We start from the raw sequence: 17677 nt of genomic DNA on the forward strand, positions 1-17677 counted from the left end.
TTAGAAGAAAGATTAAGGAAAGGCAAACCTATGTTTCTAGCATTTGTAGACTTAGAGAAAGCTTTTGACAATGTTGACTGGAATACTCTCTTCCAAATTCTAAAGGTGGCAGGGGTAAAATACAGGGAACGAAAGGCTATTTACAATTTGTACAGAAATCAGATGGCAGTTATAAGAGTCGAGGGACATGAAGGGGAAGCAGTGGTTGGGAAGGGAGTGAGACAGGGTTATAGCCTCTCCCAAATGTTATTCAATCTGTATATTGAGCAAGCAGTGAAGGAAACAAAAGAAAAATTCGGAGCAGGTATAAAAATCCATGGAGAAGAAATAAAAACTGAGGTTCGCCGATGACATTGTAATTCTTTCAGAGACAGCAAAGGACATGTGTAATCACACCTCCATACTTATCAAGAGGGACACTTACTTGTCAATCACATCGCGATTACGTGCAGCATGGGGTTCACGTCTGAGCCTCAGGACGTGCGCTAGCAGCGCATGTCGGGTGTTTCAAGCGTCAACTTCGCGTCTCAATATCTTGGGATGTTATGGGAATATTGCGATGCAATCAACGCCATTGTGTATGTGCTTTGTCATGCTATGGATTGCTGAAGAAAAAATATAGGAGGTCCATTTAAAAAAAACATAAGTTTGTGTTAAAAAACACACATGCTTTCGCTTTTGAATGTTCATGAGCCCCAGCCCTACATTGATACCGGTGAAAGTCGTTTTCCAATAGCTGTTATTGTTCCAGAGATATTTTGGGTGGACAATATAGCTGGGACACCCTCTATATTAGACTGTGTTAATTCCGCCGCAGAGGAAGCTGGCTTCGACTTGCGCAAACCAAAGCGCCGGGGTGTGCGGCAAGAACGGGGGTGAGCGCACTGCGATGAATTATTTCTTCTGACGATCTGTAATGTCGAAACGAGTGTAGTTAGTCTGCAGCTCGTGATCTCGCGGTAGCGTTCTTGCTTTCCGAGCACGGGGTCCCGGGTTCGATTCCCGGCGGGGTCAGGGATTTTAACCTGCCTCGAGATGACTGGGTATTGTTGTGTCGTCTTCAAGATCATCATTCATCCCCATTACGGTCGGAGGAAGGCAATAGCAAACAACCTCCACTAGACTTTGCCTAGTACGGCGGTGCGGTTCTCTTTCTGCTACGCTCTGTCAATGAGTATGGGACTCCATCATCATCAATGTAGTTGCGCCTCTCATTGTTTTTCACGCTTTAATCACGTAGGGGCCGCACCTTTGCCTTTACTGACTTATCAGTGTCGATCGGTATGTTAATAGCTTGGGGGCGCAAGAAATTGTCACTTCGGGCTTCCAGAACAAAACTTTATTTGCGTCCGCCGGAGGAATGAGGCGGCGCAGAGGAATTAGCGTATACAGATCGGATAAATACACACGTAGATGAAAGTACCTCCGAGACAGACGTTACTTTTACTAGGTGAAACTAACAGAATAATAACTGACAGCAAATAACAACAGATATCAAAACAATATGTACGCTTCGTGACGGCTGCGAAATATTCAATGTCGATTGAATATTTCGGAAGCCAACTGACAGCCTCGACGTAAACAAAACAATGCTCGCTCGCAATACACGCGACACTAACGCAAAGTGAACGTTGTCGCTACATATGCATTGTTGAAGGATATCGATGTTTTTGGACTTTTGCTGTTGATGCACCGACCTTCGAAACATCGATGGTAAACTCTACGTTTACGGGCGAAATCTCGATTTTACGCAACATCGATATATCGCTTGCTTCCCTGTGAAATGTCAATACTTGGACGCGCCCATCGAGCGACAGGGTAACAGGTAGGCCTACGTTGTTAGTGTATTAAAATACGCGCACGAAATGCATTCACTTTGTCCACCGGGTAACCTTTTTAGTTCCATATTGCTTACTGTATAAATTTCTAGCACATCAACTATGTCCAGATAATGTCCTTAGTGGATTATGTGCAAAAAATTTTTAAGACGTTTCTCGTTGTTAGTAATGTTATAATTTGCAATTTGCATGTGAAAACAAAACGATTCCTTGTTACCTAAGTATGGATGCTCATTAATGTGTCAGAAACTTTATTCCTGCTTGGCCTGTTTAATGCTTTCCACGGCTATCTCACGTAATTATGTACACACCGGCAGTGGTAAATTTATTATTTATAGTTCATATGTCGTGTCAGAGCGGAAACCATGAATTTTCTGCTGTTATAAACGCAATTTTAACACATTTTTCGAAATATTTGCTCAGTTTTATCGTATGTAGTTCAATTAGATTTCATGCGAGGATATTTTACGTTGTCTTTTCTTTTATACTTGTTTGTTGTGTATAAGTCCTACCATGTTCGAGTGAAAACAATTCACGTTGTCGTTCATTAGTGCGAGAGACTCGTTCCAACATTTGAACTGTTGGAAGTTGGCCGGCCGGTGTGGCCGAGCGGTTCTAGGCGCTTCAGTCTGGTACCGCGCGACTGCTACGGTCGCAAGTTCGAATCCTGCCTCGAGCATGGATGTGTGTGATGTCCTTAGGTTAGTTAGGTTTAAGTAGTTTGAAGTTCTAGGGGACTGATGACCTCAAATGTTAAGTCCCATACTGCTCAGAGCCATTTGAACTATTTTGTTGGAAGCTGTAAAGTAATTACATATAGTACAAGGATATAACATCTTTGTCTTGCCTGTGCCTTGTCAGTATCTGCATACAAGAATGTCACATGCAAGACAGTAGAATAGTCATTTACTGTAACTATTACCATAAGAATATATAGGGATTATATGTGAGAAGACAGATGGGAAGTTTAATTTTAATACAAAGTGGCCTCTGTATAGTAATTCATATAGTCGGTCGGTGATGAAAGTGCACTTACGGTGTTCGCGACTTTCGTGTTGCCTGTTGCTGTTAGTAACAGTTCGGACGATGAATTATGGGTAGTAACACACAACAAACCATGGACCATATGTAGGTAGACAGTGACATTCTCGTTAGTAATATCTTACAGTTCATTGGTAAAGTTAGATGGTATTTTGTTCTGGGATGTCATTTTTCCTTTGGATATCCATTGGCTTCACAGACTTGCTGGCAGGATTATTACATTCCATCTTAACCTATCCTAAGGCCATGCTACAGGCCAGTATGTTAGCAAAACTAGCTTCCTTCCCTTCACAATCATTGGTTTCGTCAAATGGCAATCAGTATGGAGAACAAATATAATCAATCTCTATCTTTTGCCAAAAGAAATCCTTACTCCACCCTGTTTCTTGGCTACCACATACTATCACCTGATCAGTTGTGACCAATGTGACGGAGTTGCTAATATCAGCATAAGAGTTATTGATATGCCAATTGCACTTTGGCCAAGGATTCTGCATTCCTTCCAACTGAACAATGATATTCATTGCCATCAAACTCAAATAACATAATCTACTTAACAAACCATTAGCTCAGCAAAGTTCACAATAGCTAAGTCTCCTTTAGGAACAGTGCCAAAAGAAATATTTAAGTTAGAAGTGGAATTACAGTAAATACAACTATGCTACCTTGTTAACACAATCTGAAGCTATTCCTGCTTCCAATAGATCAGGAGGATAGCTATTACTTTGAAAAATATTTCAACTTCCCCTTTTACACCAAATACCTGCTGGATATCCTCCATTAGCAGCCCAATACTCATTTGTCCACAATAGCTTTCTCAGAGAAGACTGCTAACCTAATCTACAGCAACAATGTTCTGTCTCCAATAAAACATCACCAGTTATCTAGCCTGACCATGAATACTGATAGCTACTTACTGTGAAACCGATGGAACTTTCAATACCTACTCAAAATAATAAAACAGTTTGTAGAAGGAATAGCCTATACAGTATGTTTTTAATTATCTTGGGAGTTGGTAGTATTTCACAACTTTCCACTTAGCATTTTAGGAAATCTAATTAATTAACCCAACATTAAAGCACAGGCAGGGATGCAAAGTCTACACACAAATTCCATGTGCATATTATATTAAATATAACAGTTAAACTGTGAATGAGTTCTGTCATTAGCAGCAGAAAATATTAAGGTCTTTACAGGTTCAAACAGACTTTTCTGTCGTCTGGAACCTCGCAACCACTATGGTCGCAGGTTCGAATCCTGCCTTGGGCATGGATGTGTGTGATGTCCTGAGGTTAGTTAGGTTTAAGTAGTTCTAAGTTCTAGGGGACTGATGACCTCAGAAGTTAAGTCCCGTAGTGCTCAGCTATTTGAACCAGACTTTTCTGGAAAATGCGGAATTCTCAGGGAAATTGAATGTACAGGAAAAGTCAGAAAGTTTTCAAGGAATCCTGAAAGCCTCATGGAATTCAGAGACATTCGTGATGGAGTTGAACTGTTAGTTGATGGAAAGGAATGTTACATATCACTCCTGAGATTCTGCTTTGGAAGCAACTGGTCATGACGTCAAATAATAAAAGTAAATATAGTGTGAAGGACATTTGGTTTGAAACATGTTGTTGCTATTATGCGGACACTATGTCCTGGCAGTTTTAGATGGGAGTGTTGCGAATTAAGGTTGTGTAAGATTGGGTCTGAACTACTGCTGCCGGCTGCAGTGTAAAATTGTGCAGTAGCCTCTACCGTGTGCTTTGTGTTAAGGATTTTATTTTTTATAGTGAAGAGACTAATCCTATTGCATAAAGGGATCCAAGTGTGACTGTGACCACAACAAAAGGAATCACAATCCCTATGACCGTTATGTCAGTTCTACTTTTGTGGAAGCTCAGAACACTGACATAGGATGGCAGCCTTTCAAGAAGGAGGCGGGGTTTACAAAATATAGCTTAAACGGGAATAATCGCTAATAAGTGAGGTAATAAATCAAAGCACATCCAACTGCAGTTGCATAAACTAGTAAAGGAAAACTCACTCTCGCCTGCAGCAAATATAACTTAATGGAAACCTTGTAATTTCAACTTCGATGAACCAAAGTCATCACCCTGTTAAGAAATCGGAAACCTTCAAAAAGGCATCTGAAAGACACGTGACTTTCCACTGCACACCACACACTAGTAACTCACATCTCCTGAACTAATATTTAGAAAATGTAAATGCTCCTGCTTTCAGTGAAGACAAAAATTTACTTGTACATAGCAGTCTTCCCAATAAATAAGAGATTTTAATGCAAATAGTAAAAGTTTGAGGAGGAAACTTCAAAGAATCAAGTGTGAAGATGATGGCTGATTGTAGTCGTACATCGTTCTTGTTTACTGGTGAAGAAATGTGTGAAATCTTATGGGACTTAACTGCTAAGGTCATCAGTCCCTAAGCTTACACACTACATAACCTGAATTACCCTAAGGACAAACACACACACCCATGCCCGAGGGATGACTCGAACCTCCGCTGGGACCAGCCGCACAGTCCATGACTGCAGAGCCTTAGACTGCTTACTCGAGAAATCTGTCTCACTTTTTTATATTTTTACGTCAATATGGAATTTATTTTTCTCAAATATTTTTTATAGCAAAGTTTCTTCTTTTTTTTTCATTTACAAACAATTTTGACTAGCAACACCTCACAGCATTTTTAACTCATAGCAACTGGGTCATTCCATGTCATAGGGATCGATATTAAAAAGTGTCCCCACTTGACCCTCTCCAAATCTAATAAAATTTGGTATGATGGATGGGACCTGGATAAACTGATTAAACCAGAGGTTGTACAGAGTTTCAGGGAAAGCATTGGGGAACAATTGACAAGAATGAGGGAAAGAAATACAGTAGAAGAAGAATGGGTAGCTTTGAAGGATGAAGTAGTGAAGGCAACATAGGATCAAGTAGATAAAAAAACGAGGGCTAGTAGAAATACTTGGGTGACAGAAGAAATATTGAATATAATTGGTGAAAGGACAAAATATAAAAATGCAGTAAATGAAGCAGGCAAAAAGGAATACAAACGTCTCAAAAATGAGATCAACAGGAAGTGCAAAATGGCTAAACAGGCATGCAGGGAAGCAGTGGTTGGGAAGGGAGTGAGACAGGGTTGTAGCCTATCCCCAATGTTATTCAATCTGTATATTGAGCATGTAATAAAGGAAACAAAAGAAAAATTCGGAGTAGGTATTAAAATCCATGGAAAAGAAATAAAAACTTTGAAGTTCGCTGATGACATTGCAGTTCTGTCAGAGACAGCAAAGGACTTGGAAGAACAGTTGAACGGAATGGACAGTGTCTTGAAAGGAGGATATAAGATGAACATCAACAAAAGCAAAATGAGGATAATGGAATGTAGTCGAATTAAGTCGGGTGATGCTGAGGGAATTAAATTGGGAAATGAGACACTTAAAGTAGTAAAGGAGTTTTGCTATTGGGGGAGCAAAGTAACTGATGATGGTCGAAGTAGAGAGGATAAAAAATGTATACTGGCAATGGCAAGGAAAATGTTTCTGAAGAAGTGAAATTTGTTAACATTGAGTATAGATTTAAGTGTCAGGAAGTTGTTTCTGAAAGTATTTGTATGGAGTGTAGCCATGTATGGAAGTGAAACATGGACAATAAATAGTTTGAACAAGTAGAGAATAGAAGCTTTTGAAATGTGGTGCTACAGAAGAATGCTAAAGATTAGATGGGTAGATCACATAACTAATGAGGAGGTATTGAATACAATTGGGGAAAAGAGGAGTTTGTGGCAGAACTTGACTAGAAGAAGGGATCGGTTAGTAGGACACATTTTGCGGCATCAAGGGATCACCAATTTCGTGATGGAGGGAAGTGTAGAGGGAGACCAAGAGATGAATACACTAAGCGGATTCAGAAGGATGTAGGCTGCAGTAAGTACTGGGAGATGAAGAAGCTTGCACAGGATAGAGTAGCATGGAGAGCTGCATCAAACCAGTCTCAGGACTGAAGACCACCACCACAACAACAACAATCTCCAGAATTTGTAGGGGCTTTTAAAGAGAGGCTACTCATCTATGCATCGCATATGAAGGTGCAAATGTGCCAAGTTTGCTAGGCTTTTTTTAAAAGTTCTAGCAGACATTTAGTCATTTGCTTTAATATACATAGACAACTTTTTATGCTGAATCACACAATGGCAAAAGTTAGGGATCTAGCCACACCTAAATATAGATACAAGCCTCTAAAGTGGCTAAAAAATTCATTGTGCTGTTCTGAGAGCCAAGGTTTGACTGACCACTGCTACTTTTTGTATGAACCAATCACACCAGAACTTCAGAGGGTTATTCATACCTATGATGTCTATATGTGGATCAAATTTAATTAACATTGGATGGCTAGATGAAAAGATGTGCATTTGCAAAGTTGGCCAAAAATTTCTACATTCAAATTTTAGGGTATTTGGGAGGGGGGGGGGGGGGGCGGCAATATCTCAATTGTTTCTGGATCTTGCATATTGATGAGTAAGAATACCTATCAAAAGTGGAGAAAAGGATTATTGATAAAGACAAAAAATCAATACAATTTGAATTAGTATATCAAAAAAATGTGTAATTGCAGTATCTTTTAATAGTAAGATTTGCCTGTGGTTTAGGTAATGTGACCATGCTAATAAGTGTTTTTACATTTTTTTCCAGTATAGAGTATAAAATCCAGAAGATCATAATGGAATGCCATCTTGCTATAGAACATTTTAATCTTACAATGCATGGTGATGCATATATGCACCATCAGATAGTTTCAATCATCATTATAAAGAAGCGATGGTCTTTTTAAGGCTCTATTTGTGCAGTATTGATACATTACTGAATCACCACTTTCAATTGTTGCCTTTTTTATTGGCAATTTTCACAGTCTGTCTTCTGTGCAGTGTAATCTTCGATGTTGACATTGTACAATCTTAGTGTTGAGTACTGAGTGTTTGGATAATACATAATCATTGTTGTAGCTGAAGGTATGCACCAAAACAATATACTTTTATATGCTAATTTGTATATTTTATATATAAATAAGTCTGAATCTACTATGCTTCAAACCAGGATATCCATGAGCTTTCAAAATTGCTTGTTGTAGGTTAATAAACTATTGTATAAAATGAACAAAGAGATGCTTGCACCTTGCTACTTTGGTGGATCAGATGGAGCTGATTGTCATGAGTCATTATCATTCTATTAGGGAAGTCAACTAAGCTCAGTTAAGGAAGTTTCACCAGTGGACTATGAGCTTGTACAATGTAGGTTTGGGCTTGATTTTACTGAAGATGCCCAAATTTGCCCATACCATAATGCCTGTTGATGACAAAATTTCTGTTCCTGTAGAAGACTTGCTGTAACTGTCTAGTAAAGAAAAACATGTAATAAAGAAGGCTTTAACACCAATAACCATTGCAGTCTCTGAAAGATTGAAGTTACTAACAGTAACTTCAATAAGTTTTTAAACTTGGTCAGAAAATTTGTACCAAATGTGGACATGAAATGGCCCAGAAAGAATCTTCCCACCAGGTTAAGCAAGAATCACCATTCGCTGAAGACATGATAGTTGTTGATGCTTGCTTTACTGCTAACACTTCATCACCACCACTTGGAGAGTCACCATTTAAGCTTCAACGGATCAGCAAAAGGGATTCAGCGGGGTACATAAAGCGCAACGTTCTGAAAGCCCCAGGCAGCATTACTAAGGTAATTGCCACAGCTGCTGGCGTGAGCTAAGTAGATATTGTGCACATACAAACAGGAGAGCGCCAAAAATGTGAAGATATGGACATCTTAATTGAAGAACTTAAGATTAAGTTTCAGATTTCAAGCAAATGCAGTAAAGTCCAAATTTTGACCCTAGCCCCAAATAGCTGGACTATTGAAAAAAGATCGAAAGAATTTGCTGTTTCAACTAATCTGGTGAAGAAGGCGAGAAAGATGGGAGTTTGGTAACACCTGCCATCAGAAAAAGAGAAAAAGCTCAGTGTTGAAGTAAAACAAAATGTCCTCACTTTTTTTCTCATTTATGTCCCGACAAAAAGGATGGTCTTGCAGTCAGAATAAATGGGGAAAAGATTCACAAGCAGAAATGCCTGCTCCTTTGTAACCTGAAAGAAATGTTCGTTGCTTATTGTAAACAATATGGAAATCAAGTAAGCTTCTCAAAATTTTGTGAACTCAGGCCGAAATGGTGTACTACAGTTGGAGCTTCTGCATCACTTTCCATATGTGCATGTGCAATTCATTAAAATGCCAAATTAATGTTGACTTGAACAATGTCCATCCAAGTTGACTACAAGGGTTTGATGAAAAAACTGTATGCAGTGTGGAATCAAAAGATTGTATGCAGCGTTGTTAGGAATGTCCAAGAAAAAGGCAACTAGAAGCTTTTCTTAAAGATGCTTTTAAAGACTATGATCCTGAAGAAACAATGGAGTACAAGCATGGGGTCCATACTGACAGAGCTACATTAGAAACATGTCAGAGAACTGTTGAAGATTTCATGGAGGCACTAATTTCGAAATTACTGGGTTAAGAAGCCATCACTTTGTGTCAAAACATTAAAGTGTATACCTTGTTGTTGTTGTTGTTGTTATTGTGGTCTTCAGTCCTGAGACTGGTTTGATGCAGCTCTTCATGCTACTCTATCCTGTGCAAGTTTCTTCATCTCCCAGTACCTATTGCAGTACATCTTCTGAATCTGCTTAGTGTATTCATCTCTTTGTCTCCCTCTACGATTTTTACCCTCCACTCTGCCCTCCAATACCAAATTGGTGATCCCTTGATGCCTCAGAACATGTCCTACCAACCGATCCCTTCTTCTAGTCAAGTTGTGCCACAAACTCCTCTTCTCCCCAATTCTATTCAATACCTCCTCGTTAGTTATGTGATATACCCATCCAATCTTCAGAATTCTTCTGTAGCACCACATTTCGAAAGCTTCTTATTCTCTTCTTGTCCAAACTATTTATCGTCCATGTTTCACTTCCATACATGGCTACACTCCATACAAATACCTACAGAAAAGACTTCCTGACACTTAAATCTATACTTGATGTTAACAAATTTTTCTTGTTCAGAAACACTTTCCTTGCCATGGCCAGTCTACATTTTTTATCCTCTCTACTTTGACCATCATCAGTTATTTTGCTCCCCAAATAGCAAAACTCCTTTACTACTTTAAGTGTCTCATTTCCCAATCGAATTCCCTCAGCATCACCCGACTTAATTCGACTACATTCCATTATCCTCGTTTTGCTTTTGTTGATGTTCATCTTATATCCTCCTTTCAAGACACTGTCCATTCCGTTCAACTGCTCTTCCAAGTCCTTTGCTGTCTCTGGCAGAATTACAATGTCATTGGGGAACCTTAAAGTTTTTATTTCTTTTCCATGGATTTTAATACCTACTCCGAATTTTTCTTTTGTTTCTTTTACTGCTTGCTCAATATACAGATTGAACAACGTCGGGGAGAGGCTACAACCCTGTCTCACTCCCTTCCCAACCACTGCTTCCCTTTCATGTTCCTCGACTCTTATAACTGCCATGTGGTTTCTGTACAAATTGTAAATAGCCTTTCACTCACTGTATTTTACACCTGCCACCTTCATAATTTGAAAGAGAGTATTCCAGTCAACATTGTCAAAAGCTTTCTCTAAATCTACAAATGCTAGAAATGTAGGTTTGCCTTTTCTTAATCTAGCTTCTAAAATAAGTCGTAGGGTCAGTATTTCCTCACGTGTTCCCATATTTCTACGGAATCCAAATTGATCTTCCCTGAGGTCGGCTTCTACCAGTTTTTCCATTCGTCTGTAAAGAATTCGCGTTAGTATTTTGGAGCCGTGACTTACTAAACTGATAGTTTGGTAATTTTCACATCTGTCAATGTCTGCTTTCTTTGGGATTGGGTGTATGCCTTAAGCAGCTAAAATGAAATCTTGCAGAAAATGAATTAATTATATTGATGGATTTTGCTGAGAATTATTCATGTGTTGTTCAAGATGCTCTGCAAGGATTTCATTGGGATGATAGTCAGGCCACATTACATCCATTTATTGCCTGTTTTAGTGGCAAAGAATGCATTTGTATGATCAGCAACTGTCTCCGTCATGCTACCACTGCTGTTCATGCCTTTCATATAAAGTTAATAGCACATTTAAAGACAAAGATTGCAAACATTAAGAACATTTATTACTTTAGTGATGGTTCAGCTGCTCAGTATAAGAATTTCAAAAATTTCATCAGTTTATGTCTGCATGAAAAGGATTTTGGCATCGCTGCTGAATGGAATTTTTTTGGAACAAGCCACGGTAAATCACCTTGTGATGCCTCACCATCATCATCAGGAAGACAGAACAGTTATCCACAATCTACCTTTGACAAAATTGTAGAACTGTTTAACCAAAAATGGAACTGAACCTTAGTATTTTTGTTTTAAATTTACTGTTTTGGGTATTATATTGTTTTATGGCATGTATTAAATTAAAGTTTGTAACTGATTTATATACTGGAATAAAAAAAAAATTAATTTTGGGACTTAATCAGCAAATATTTCACTTTCCAATCTCCTCAGAGTGCTAAAATAATTTTTGAAACATATTCTTACTTATCAAAATGCAAGATCCAGAAATTAAACAATATAGCTTGGAAAGCTTAAAGCATGTTCATCCAGCTGTTACAGGAAAAAAGGAATTGAACAAGACACAGTTGAGATATTGCTCCCCCCCACCCCCTAAACTTTGTATGTAGAATATTTCGGCCAGCTTTGAAAAAGCTTACCTTTTTGTTTAGTGTAATAGACAATGTTGTAGAGAACACTTTTCTAAAAACAATCATGTCAATTGCAATGTTGTAACTTCACCCACTGCAGAGATATTCATATTTTTGCTAATGTCTCTAAACTGAAACATCGTTGCACACTTATGAATGAAAATGGCCGCCATTCAGTAAAGGTGAAAGGTAAAATTTTTTTAAAAACAGTTTTAAACTTCTCCATTATAGGGTACACACATATAAAAAATTGAAGTATTTAAAATGGTCAAGCAACCACTTCATTTGGATTGACTCATAATGAGATATCTTGAACAGAATGATATCCTCCATCCCAACCAGCAGGGATTCTGAAAATATCAATCATATGAAACCTAACCTCACTTTTCTCACATGGCGTACTGAAAGCATTGGATCGAGGCAGTATTTCTTGATTTCTGAAAAGCATTTGGCTCAGTACCACACCTACATTTATTGTGAAAAGTACGATCATATGGGGTATCCTGTGAAATTTGTGACTGGATTGAGGACTTTTTGGCAGGGAGGATGCAGCCTGTTATGTTGGATGGAGAGTGATCGTCAGACATAGAACTAGCTACTGGTGTGCCCCAGGGAAGTGTGTTGGAACCCTTGCTCCTCATGTTGTATATTAATGACCTTGCAGACAACATTGCAGATTATGCAATTATCTATGATGATGTACTGTCTGAATGAAGCTGCTAAGATTTCAATGTGGTGCAAAGATTGGCAGCTTGCTTTAAATGTTCAGAAATGTAAAACTGTGCACTTCACAAAATGAAAAAAAAACCTTTTTATTACAATATCAATGAGTCACAGTTGGAATTGGCCAGCTCTCAAAAAAACCTGGGTGTAACACTTTGTCGGGATATGAGATGGACTGATCACATAGGTTCATCTATGGATAAAGCAGGTGGTCTAGATTGGTTTATCGGTAGAATGTTGGGGAAGTGCAATCATTGTACAAAGGAGGGTGCATACAAATAACTCATACGACCCATTCTAGAATATTGTTCGTGTGTGTGGGACTCATAGCAAATTGGACTAACATGGGATATTGAACATATACAGAGAAAGGTGGCACGAATGATCAAAGGTCTGTTTGATCCTTGGGAGAGTGTCACAGAGATGAATAAATCGAACTGGCAGCCTGTTGTAGACACATGTAAGCAATCCTGAGAAAGTCTACTAACACAGTTTCAAGCACTGGCTTTAATTTATGACTCTAGGATTTTACAACACCACCCTATCTATTGGTCACACAGGGATCCAGAGGACAAGACTACAATAATTACAGCATGGACAGAGGCATTCAGTCAGTCATTCTTCTTGTGTTCCATAAGTGGGTGGAACAGGAAGAAATTCGAATAACTGGTACAGTGGGATGCCTCCTCTGCCGTGCAGTTCACCATGGTTTGTAGAGTATAGATGTAAATGTAGATAACAAAAATCATAATGTATTGAGTTGTTAGGTAAATAAGTGTATCGTATACTTCTGTAGAGCTCTTTAGTCTATTACATTACAGTAGGCATTGTCTGCATGGACACAGTGACAGTTGGGGATTAATGTGCAGGTGAACAGCCACAGGTTGTAGGATCTGTCCTCTCACTAAATGTAGCTTCGAGACTAGTTGTGCGAGTAGCCAGTGATGCTGGCAGCTAGATCACAGATGCTTCCAGGTGGTGGTCAATCGCTTTGGTGAATGGTCGAATGATAACTTCATTTGTACTCTGACTTGAAGAACAACATAATACTTTCAGTTTCGTAGAATCGAGATAAATATAGGCCAGCATATGCTAAAAAATTGATGGTAACTTAAAAGATAACCGTGTAAGTAGTCAACATGTAGAATATGTGTTACATTTTTAAAGTAACTGACATGATCGTGGGACATTCCATGGTGACTCGCGTTACATTTTGAAATCAATATTTTATTTTGTTGACTTCTTATCAATGTGTAAACCCATATTTTCTTTTGTAAATCATCATAAATTGTGTTATTCAGACAAAGATTTTGAAGTGTTATTTAAGTAGGGAAGAGCATTAAAATTAAAGAACAAGAATGTAATTTATGTTGTGACTTATGTTACAAATTTGGGAAGTCCTATTCCTAATGTGCATTTTAGGTCAAAATTGTCCTCAAACTATTGGGAGTATGGATCTGGTTTTTATTACAGAAAATGCATATTAGGTTGGCATTCAGATGCCAGAGTTACAGATTTTTAAAAATATTTGTACCATGTGAAATATTGTAATATATTGAAAAAGGCGCATGACTCAATGTTACGTGACTCGTGCTACTTGATACTTTTTGTTGGAAAAACTGTTTTCCTGCATGTGGAGAAATGAAAATATGACCTTATGTGCCAAGTAAGGTAAACTTCACATTAACATTTCACTTTACAAACACTATGAAAAATTATAAGAGCATCACATCTGGGAAAATTAACTGTAAATGCAGTTAAGTCAGAGAACTGGAAATATCCTCTTGCATTGACAACATCAAGTGGATTAATTTTCTTAGTAATTTCATCTCATTTTACAAGCCATTTCCAATAGTGACCAGCGCGCTCCATTGCACTGATTAGGTAAGAATTTCTAAAAACTGCATGTACTTCTCCAGCATTGAATTTACTGTCATATCCTACTTTGTACCTGTCTCAAATATTCACACTTTATATAGTTTCTTCAGTATGATGATCTGCAGCAGCGAAATTCTTTGGAGACAGCCGATATGTTTGTAGTTCTCCTTTCTTGCGGTGAAAGCAGTGAATGCTTTTTGTGTTTGGTACTGATGGTGCTGAAGAAAATGTTTGAGCCAGATTAAGTTTCACATTGATTCCCTGAATTTCATTAATAGACCCATGAAAAACCTGCATAGTTGAGGTACTTGCAGCTACCAGAGCGAAAGTTGATGCATCACCTACTATGAATGGTTTGATTTTTTTACTGCATTCCTCAGCTGTTCTGCAACTGCACCAATTCCATTTACAGCTTTTTTACCATGGGATATAGCAAATAAGTTCCAATAGATTTCCACATTATGAAATGTTTGAATTTGAGGTACAGCAGCAGTAATATATTTGTTTTTAAATTGTGAGGCAGGTCCATCTGACCAGATTGAAACTACCGTCACATTTTCAGGCTAATGTAAGCAATTGCCACACTCGAGCCATGGCTTTATCCAGAGTACTAAGTGACTTATACGGTGACAAACTTGTTTTACTAGGTTGCTGATCTTGCATCTTATGTAGCCTATGTTTTGTGACCCTCTCCCTTTTTAGCTCTTTTTTTCTTCTAGTAATAGTCCTTACTCAACTGTAGAAACTTTTGTTTCTGCTTCTGCTGGCCTTTTCAAGCTTCTTCCAGGTGCTTTGTCTTAAATTCTTCATATTTTCCTTCGATCTTTAATTTTTCCCTCCTCCGACTCTGTCTTTCTGCTGCTGCTAAGGGCATCCTTTCTTCTAATCTTAAAATAATACAACTGTGACTCAGATAATGTGACTTGTGTTACACATTTAATTTGCTGTTTTTACAATATTGGTTTAAATTGGAAAATTTTTAGTAGTGATATTAGTTACACATTCACACTAAGAAGTAAATTACTAATATCTCTCTTGGTATAAAAACTTAGTTACTTGAAAGTGACTCACGTTACATGAAAGTTCATGCTGTTGTATTATGTTATTTACGCCAACCTATAATTTACCTACTTCAGTTTTATACTCTTTATGTAATACATTAGGGTATGTAACAGTAATATAAATCATGATATGCTGATTCTTACCTGCCAATTAGTTGAAATGAAGATCCAAAATTTCCAATAACTCACACTCACATCATGTGAAAAACATATGGCATTATAAAAATGACTACAAATTATGGAGGAAAAGCAATAATGGGCCACAAACTGTTGTTGCCATACAGTAAGAAGTCCAGCCTTTTCAAAACATATATAAAAAGTACCAAATTTTAAACTTTTAAATATTGTTAGTGTGTCCTACTTTACGTGGAATACCCCTCCTCATGATTATAAGAGATGGCAGTTATGATCTCTGGAATATGGAAATAGCCAACTAAGTAACTGTTAAATCAGATGCAGAATAAGCAGCAACTGGGAAATAGATGTGTGCAGAGCCGGTAGTCATTACATATAGATGACCAGATTGCAGTCCATGTACAGTGGGCTTTTCAGTCTTGGTGTTGCAACCCCATGGTTATGTTGTTGTTGTTGTGGTCTTCAGTCCTGAGACTGGTTTGATGCAGCTCTCCATGCTACTCTATCCTGTGCAAGCTTCTTCATCTCCCAGTACCTACTGCAACCTACATCCTTCTGAATCTGCTTAGTGTATTGATCTCTTGGTCTCCCTCTATGATTTTTACCCTCCACGCTGCCCTCCAATGCTAAATTTGTGATCCCTTGATGCCTCAGAACATGTCCTACCAACCGATCCCTTCTTCTAGTCAAGTTGTGCCACAAACTTCTCTTTTCCCCAATCCTATTCAATACCTTCTCATTAGTTACGTGATCTACCCACCTTATCTTCAGCATTCTTCTGTAGCACCACATTTCGAAAGCTTCTATTCTCTTCTTGTCCAAACTAGTTATCTTCCATGTCTCACTTCCATACATGGCTACACTCCATACAAATACTTTCAGAAACGACTTCCTGACACCTAAATCTATATTCGATGTTAACAAATTTCTCTTCTTGAGAAACGCTTTCCTTGCCATTGCCAGTCTACATTTTATATCCTCTCTACTTCGACCATCATTGGTTATTTTACTCCCTAAATAGCAAAACTCCTTTACTACTTTAAGTGTCTCATTTCCTAATCTAATTCCCTCGGCATCACCCGACTTAATTTGACTACATTCCATTATCCTCGTTTTGCTTTTGTTGATGTTCATCTTATATCCTCCTTTCAAGACACTGTCCATTCCGTTCAACTGCTCTTCCAAGTCCTTTGCTGTCTCTGACATAATTACAATGTTCTCGGCGAACCTCAAAGTTTTTACTTCTTCTCCATGAATTTTAATACCTACTCCGAATTTTTCTTTTGTTTCCTTTACTGCTTGCTCAATATACAGATTGAATAACATGGTTATAAGGCAAACATTTTTGGTGGGAGCATAATAATATGAAGAAACTGCTTTTTGTAATTTATAATCGTAATTTTCACTTTGGACAACAGGGTTAGTATTGTTTGTTCTGCAGTAAAAGTAGAACCGCAACCACTTGCTGGCTGGTCATTATAGATTTTTTTAGTTTACTGCTAATAGTCAGTTGTCAGTGACAAGAAGCATTGGGATTCATTTTTGGGACATTTTGGCACTGTTGCCAGTCAGTATGTATTACGGGAACTCTCACCGCCTTTAAAAATTGCTCTCACAAACTAGCTGTGTCGAAGTTTGCGATTTTGTGTGTACGTGCTTCTGCGCAGGCGATTAGTAACAGTTCAGTGCTCTGTCGAGGTACTCGGCTTCAGTGCCAGTGTTTATCTATTGAGCAGTTTAATGCACGGTATATGGAATAGTGTTTCATGTAGTTGAGTGTTTGTTACACACTTCAATGTATGAAGCTGGAAATGAATAGGTGATTTGTGAAGAGTTATGGGCTGAAACTGTTTCATCTCAAAGAATAATTCAGAAATATTAGCAACAAATAAAGTGGGTTAACCTGTCAGAGACTGAAAAAACAGCTACACTTAAAGCAATTGTCAGAATAAGCTGTCATCACCTTAACGGTAAATTTGTCATATCCATTGCCTTAATTATAAGTTTGCCTTATCCTTTGCCTTAATGGTAAATTTGCCACACCCTTAGCCTTAATGGTAAATTTATCTTTCTTACGATATTCAGTAACACGTCTTTTTGTATCTTCAATTGTGTGAGATAAATTAACAGCTTACTGTGTAAGATTTATTACCTACTTGTTTTTGTTTGCATTGCCAATGTTTTAATTCGGTATGTTA

The 17677-nt window shown here is 38.1% G+C and overlaps 1 protein-coding gene across 3 annotated transcripts in view; it reads left to right on the plus strand.

Moving 5' to 3' along the window:
* The first annotated feature begins 1705 nt into the window (after positions 1-1705).
* The window catches only part of LOC126109593 (uncharacterized), a 92407-nt gene continuing 76435 nt past the window's right edge, over positions 1706-17677 (plus strand). The window contains exons 1-2 of one of the 3 annotated variants that reach the window (XM_049914631.1): positions 1779-1825; positions 12966-13113. The gene's annotated coding sequence lies outside the window, so the exon portion shown is untranslated. Of the gene's footprint in view, positions 1826-1845; positions 1888-12965; positions 13114-17677 lie in introns of those variants that run through there. The other 2 variants (XM_049914632.1, XM_049914633.1) reach the window with 2 other exon arrangements.

The sequence above is a fragment of the Schistocerca cancellata genome, chromosome 12 (assembly GCF_023864275.1).
Source record: "Schistocerca cancellata isolate TAMUIC-IGC-003103 chromosome 12, iqSchCanc2.1, whole genome shotgun sequence".
Classification (NCBI taxonomy): Eukaryota; Metazoa; Arthropoda; class Insecta; order Orthoptera; family Acrididae; genus Schistocerca; species Schistocerca cancellata.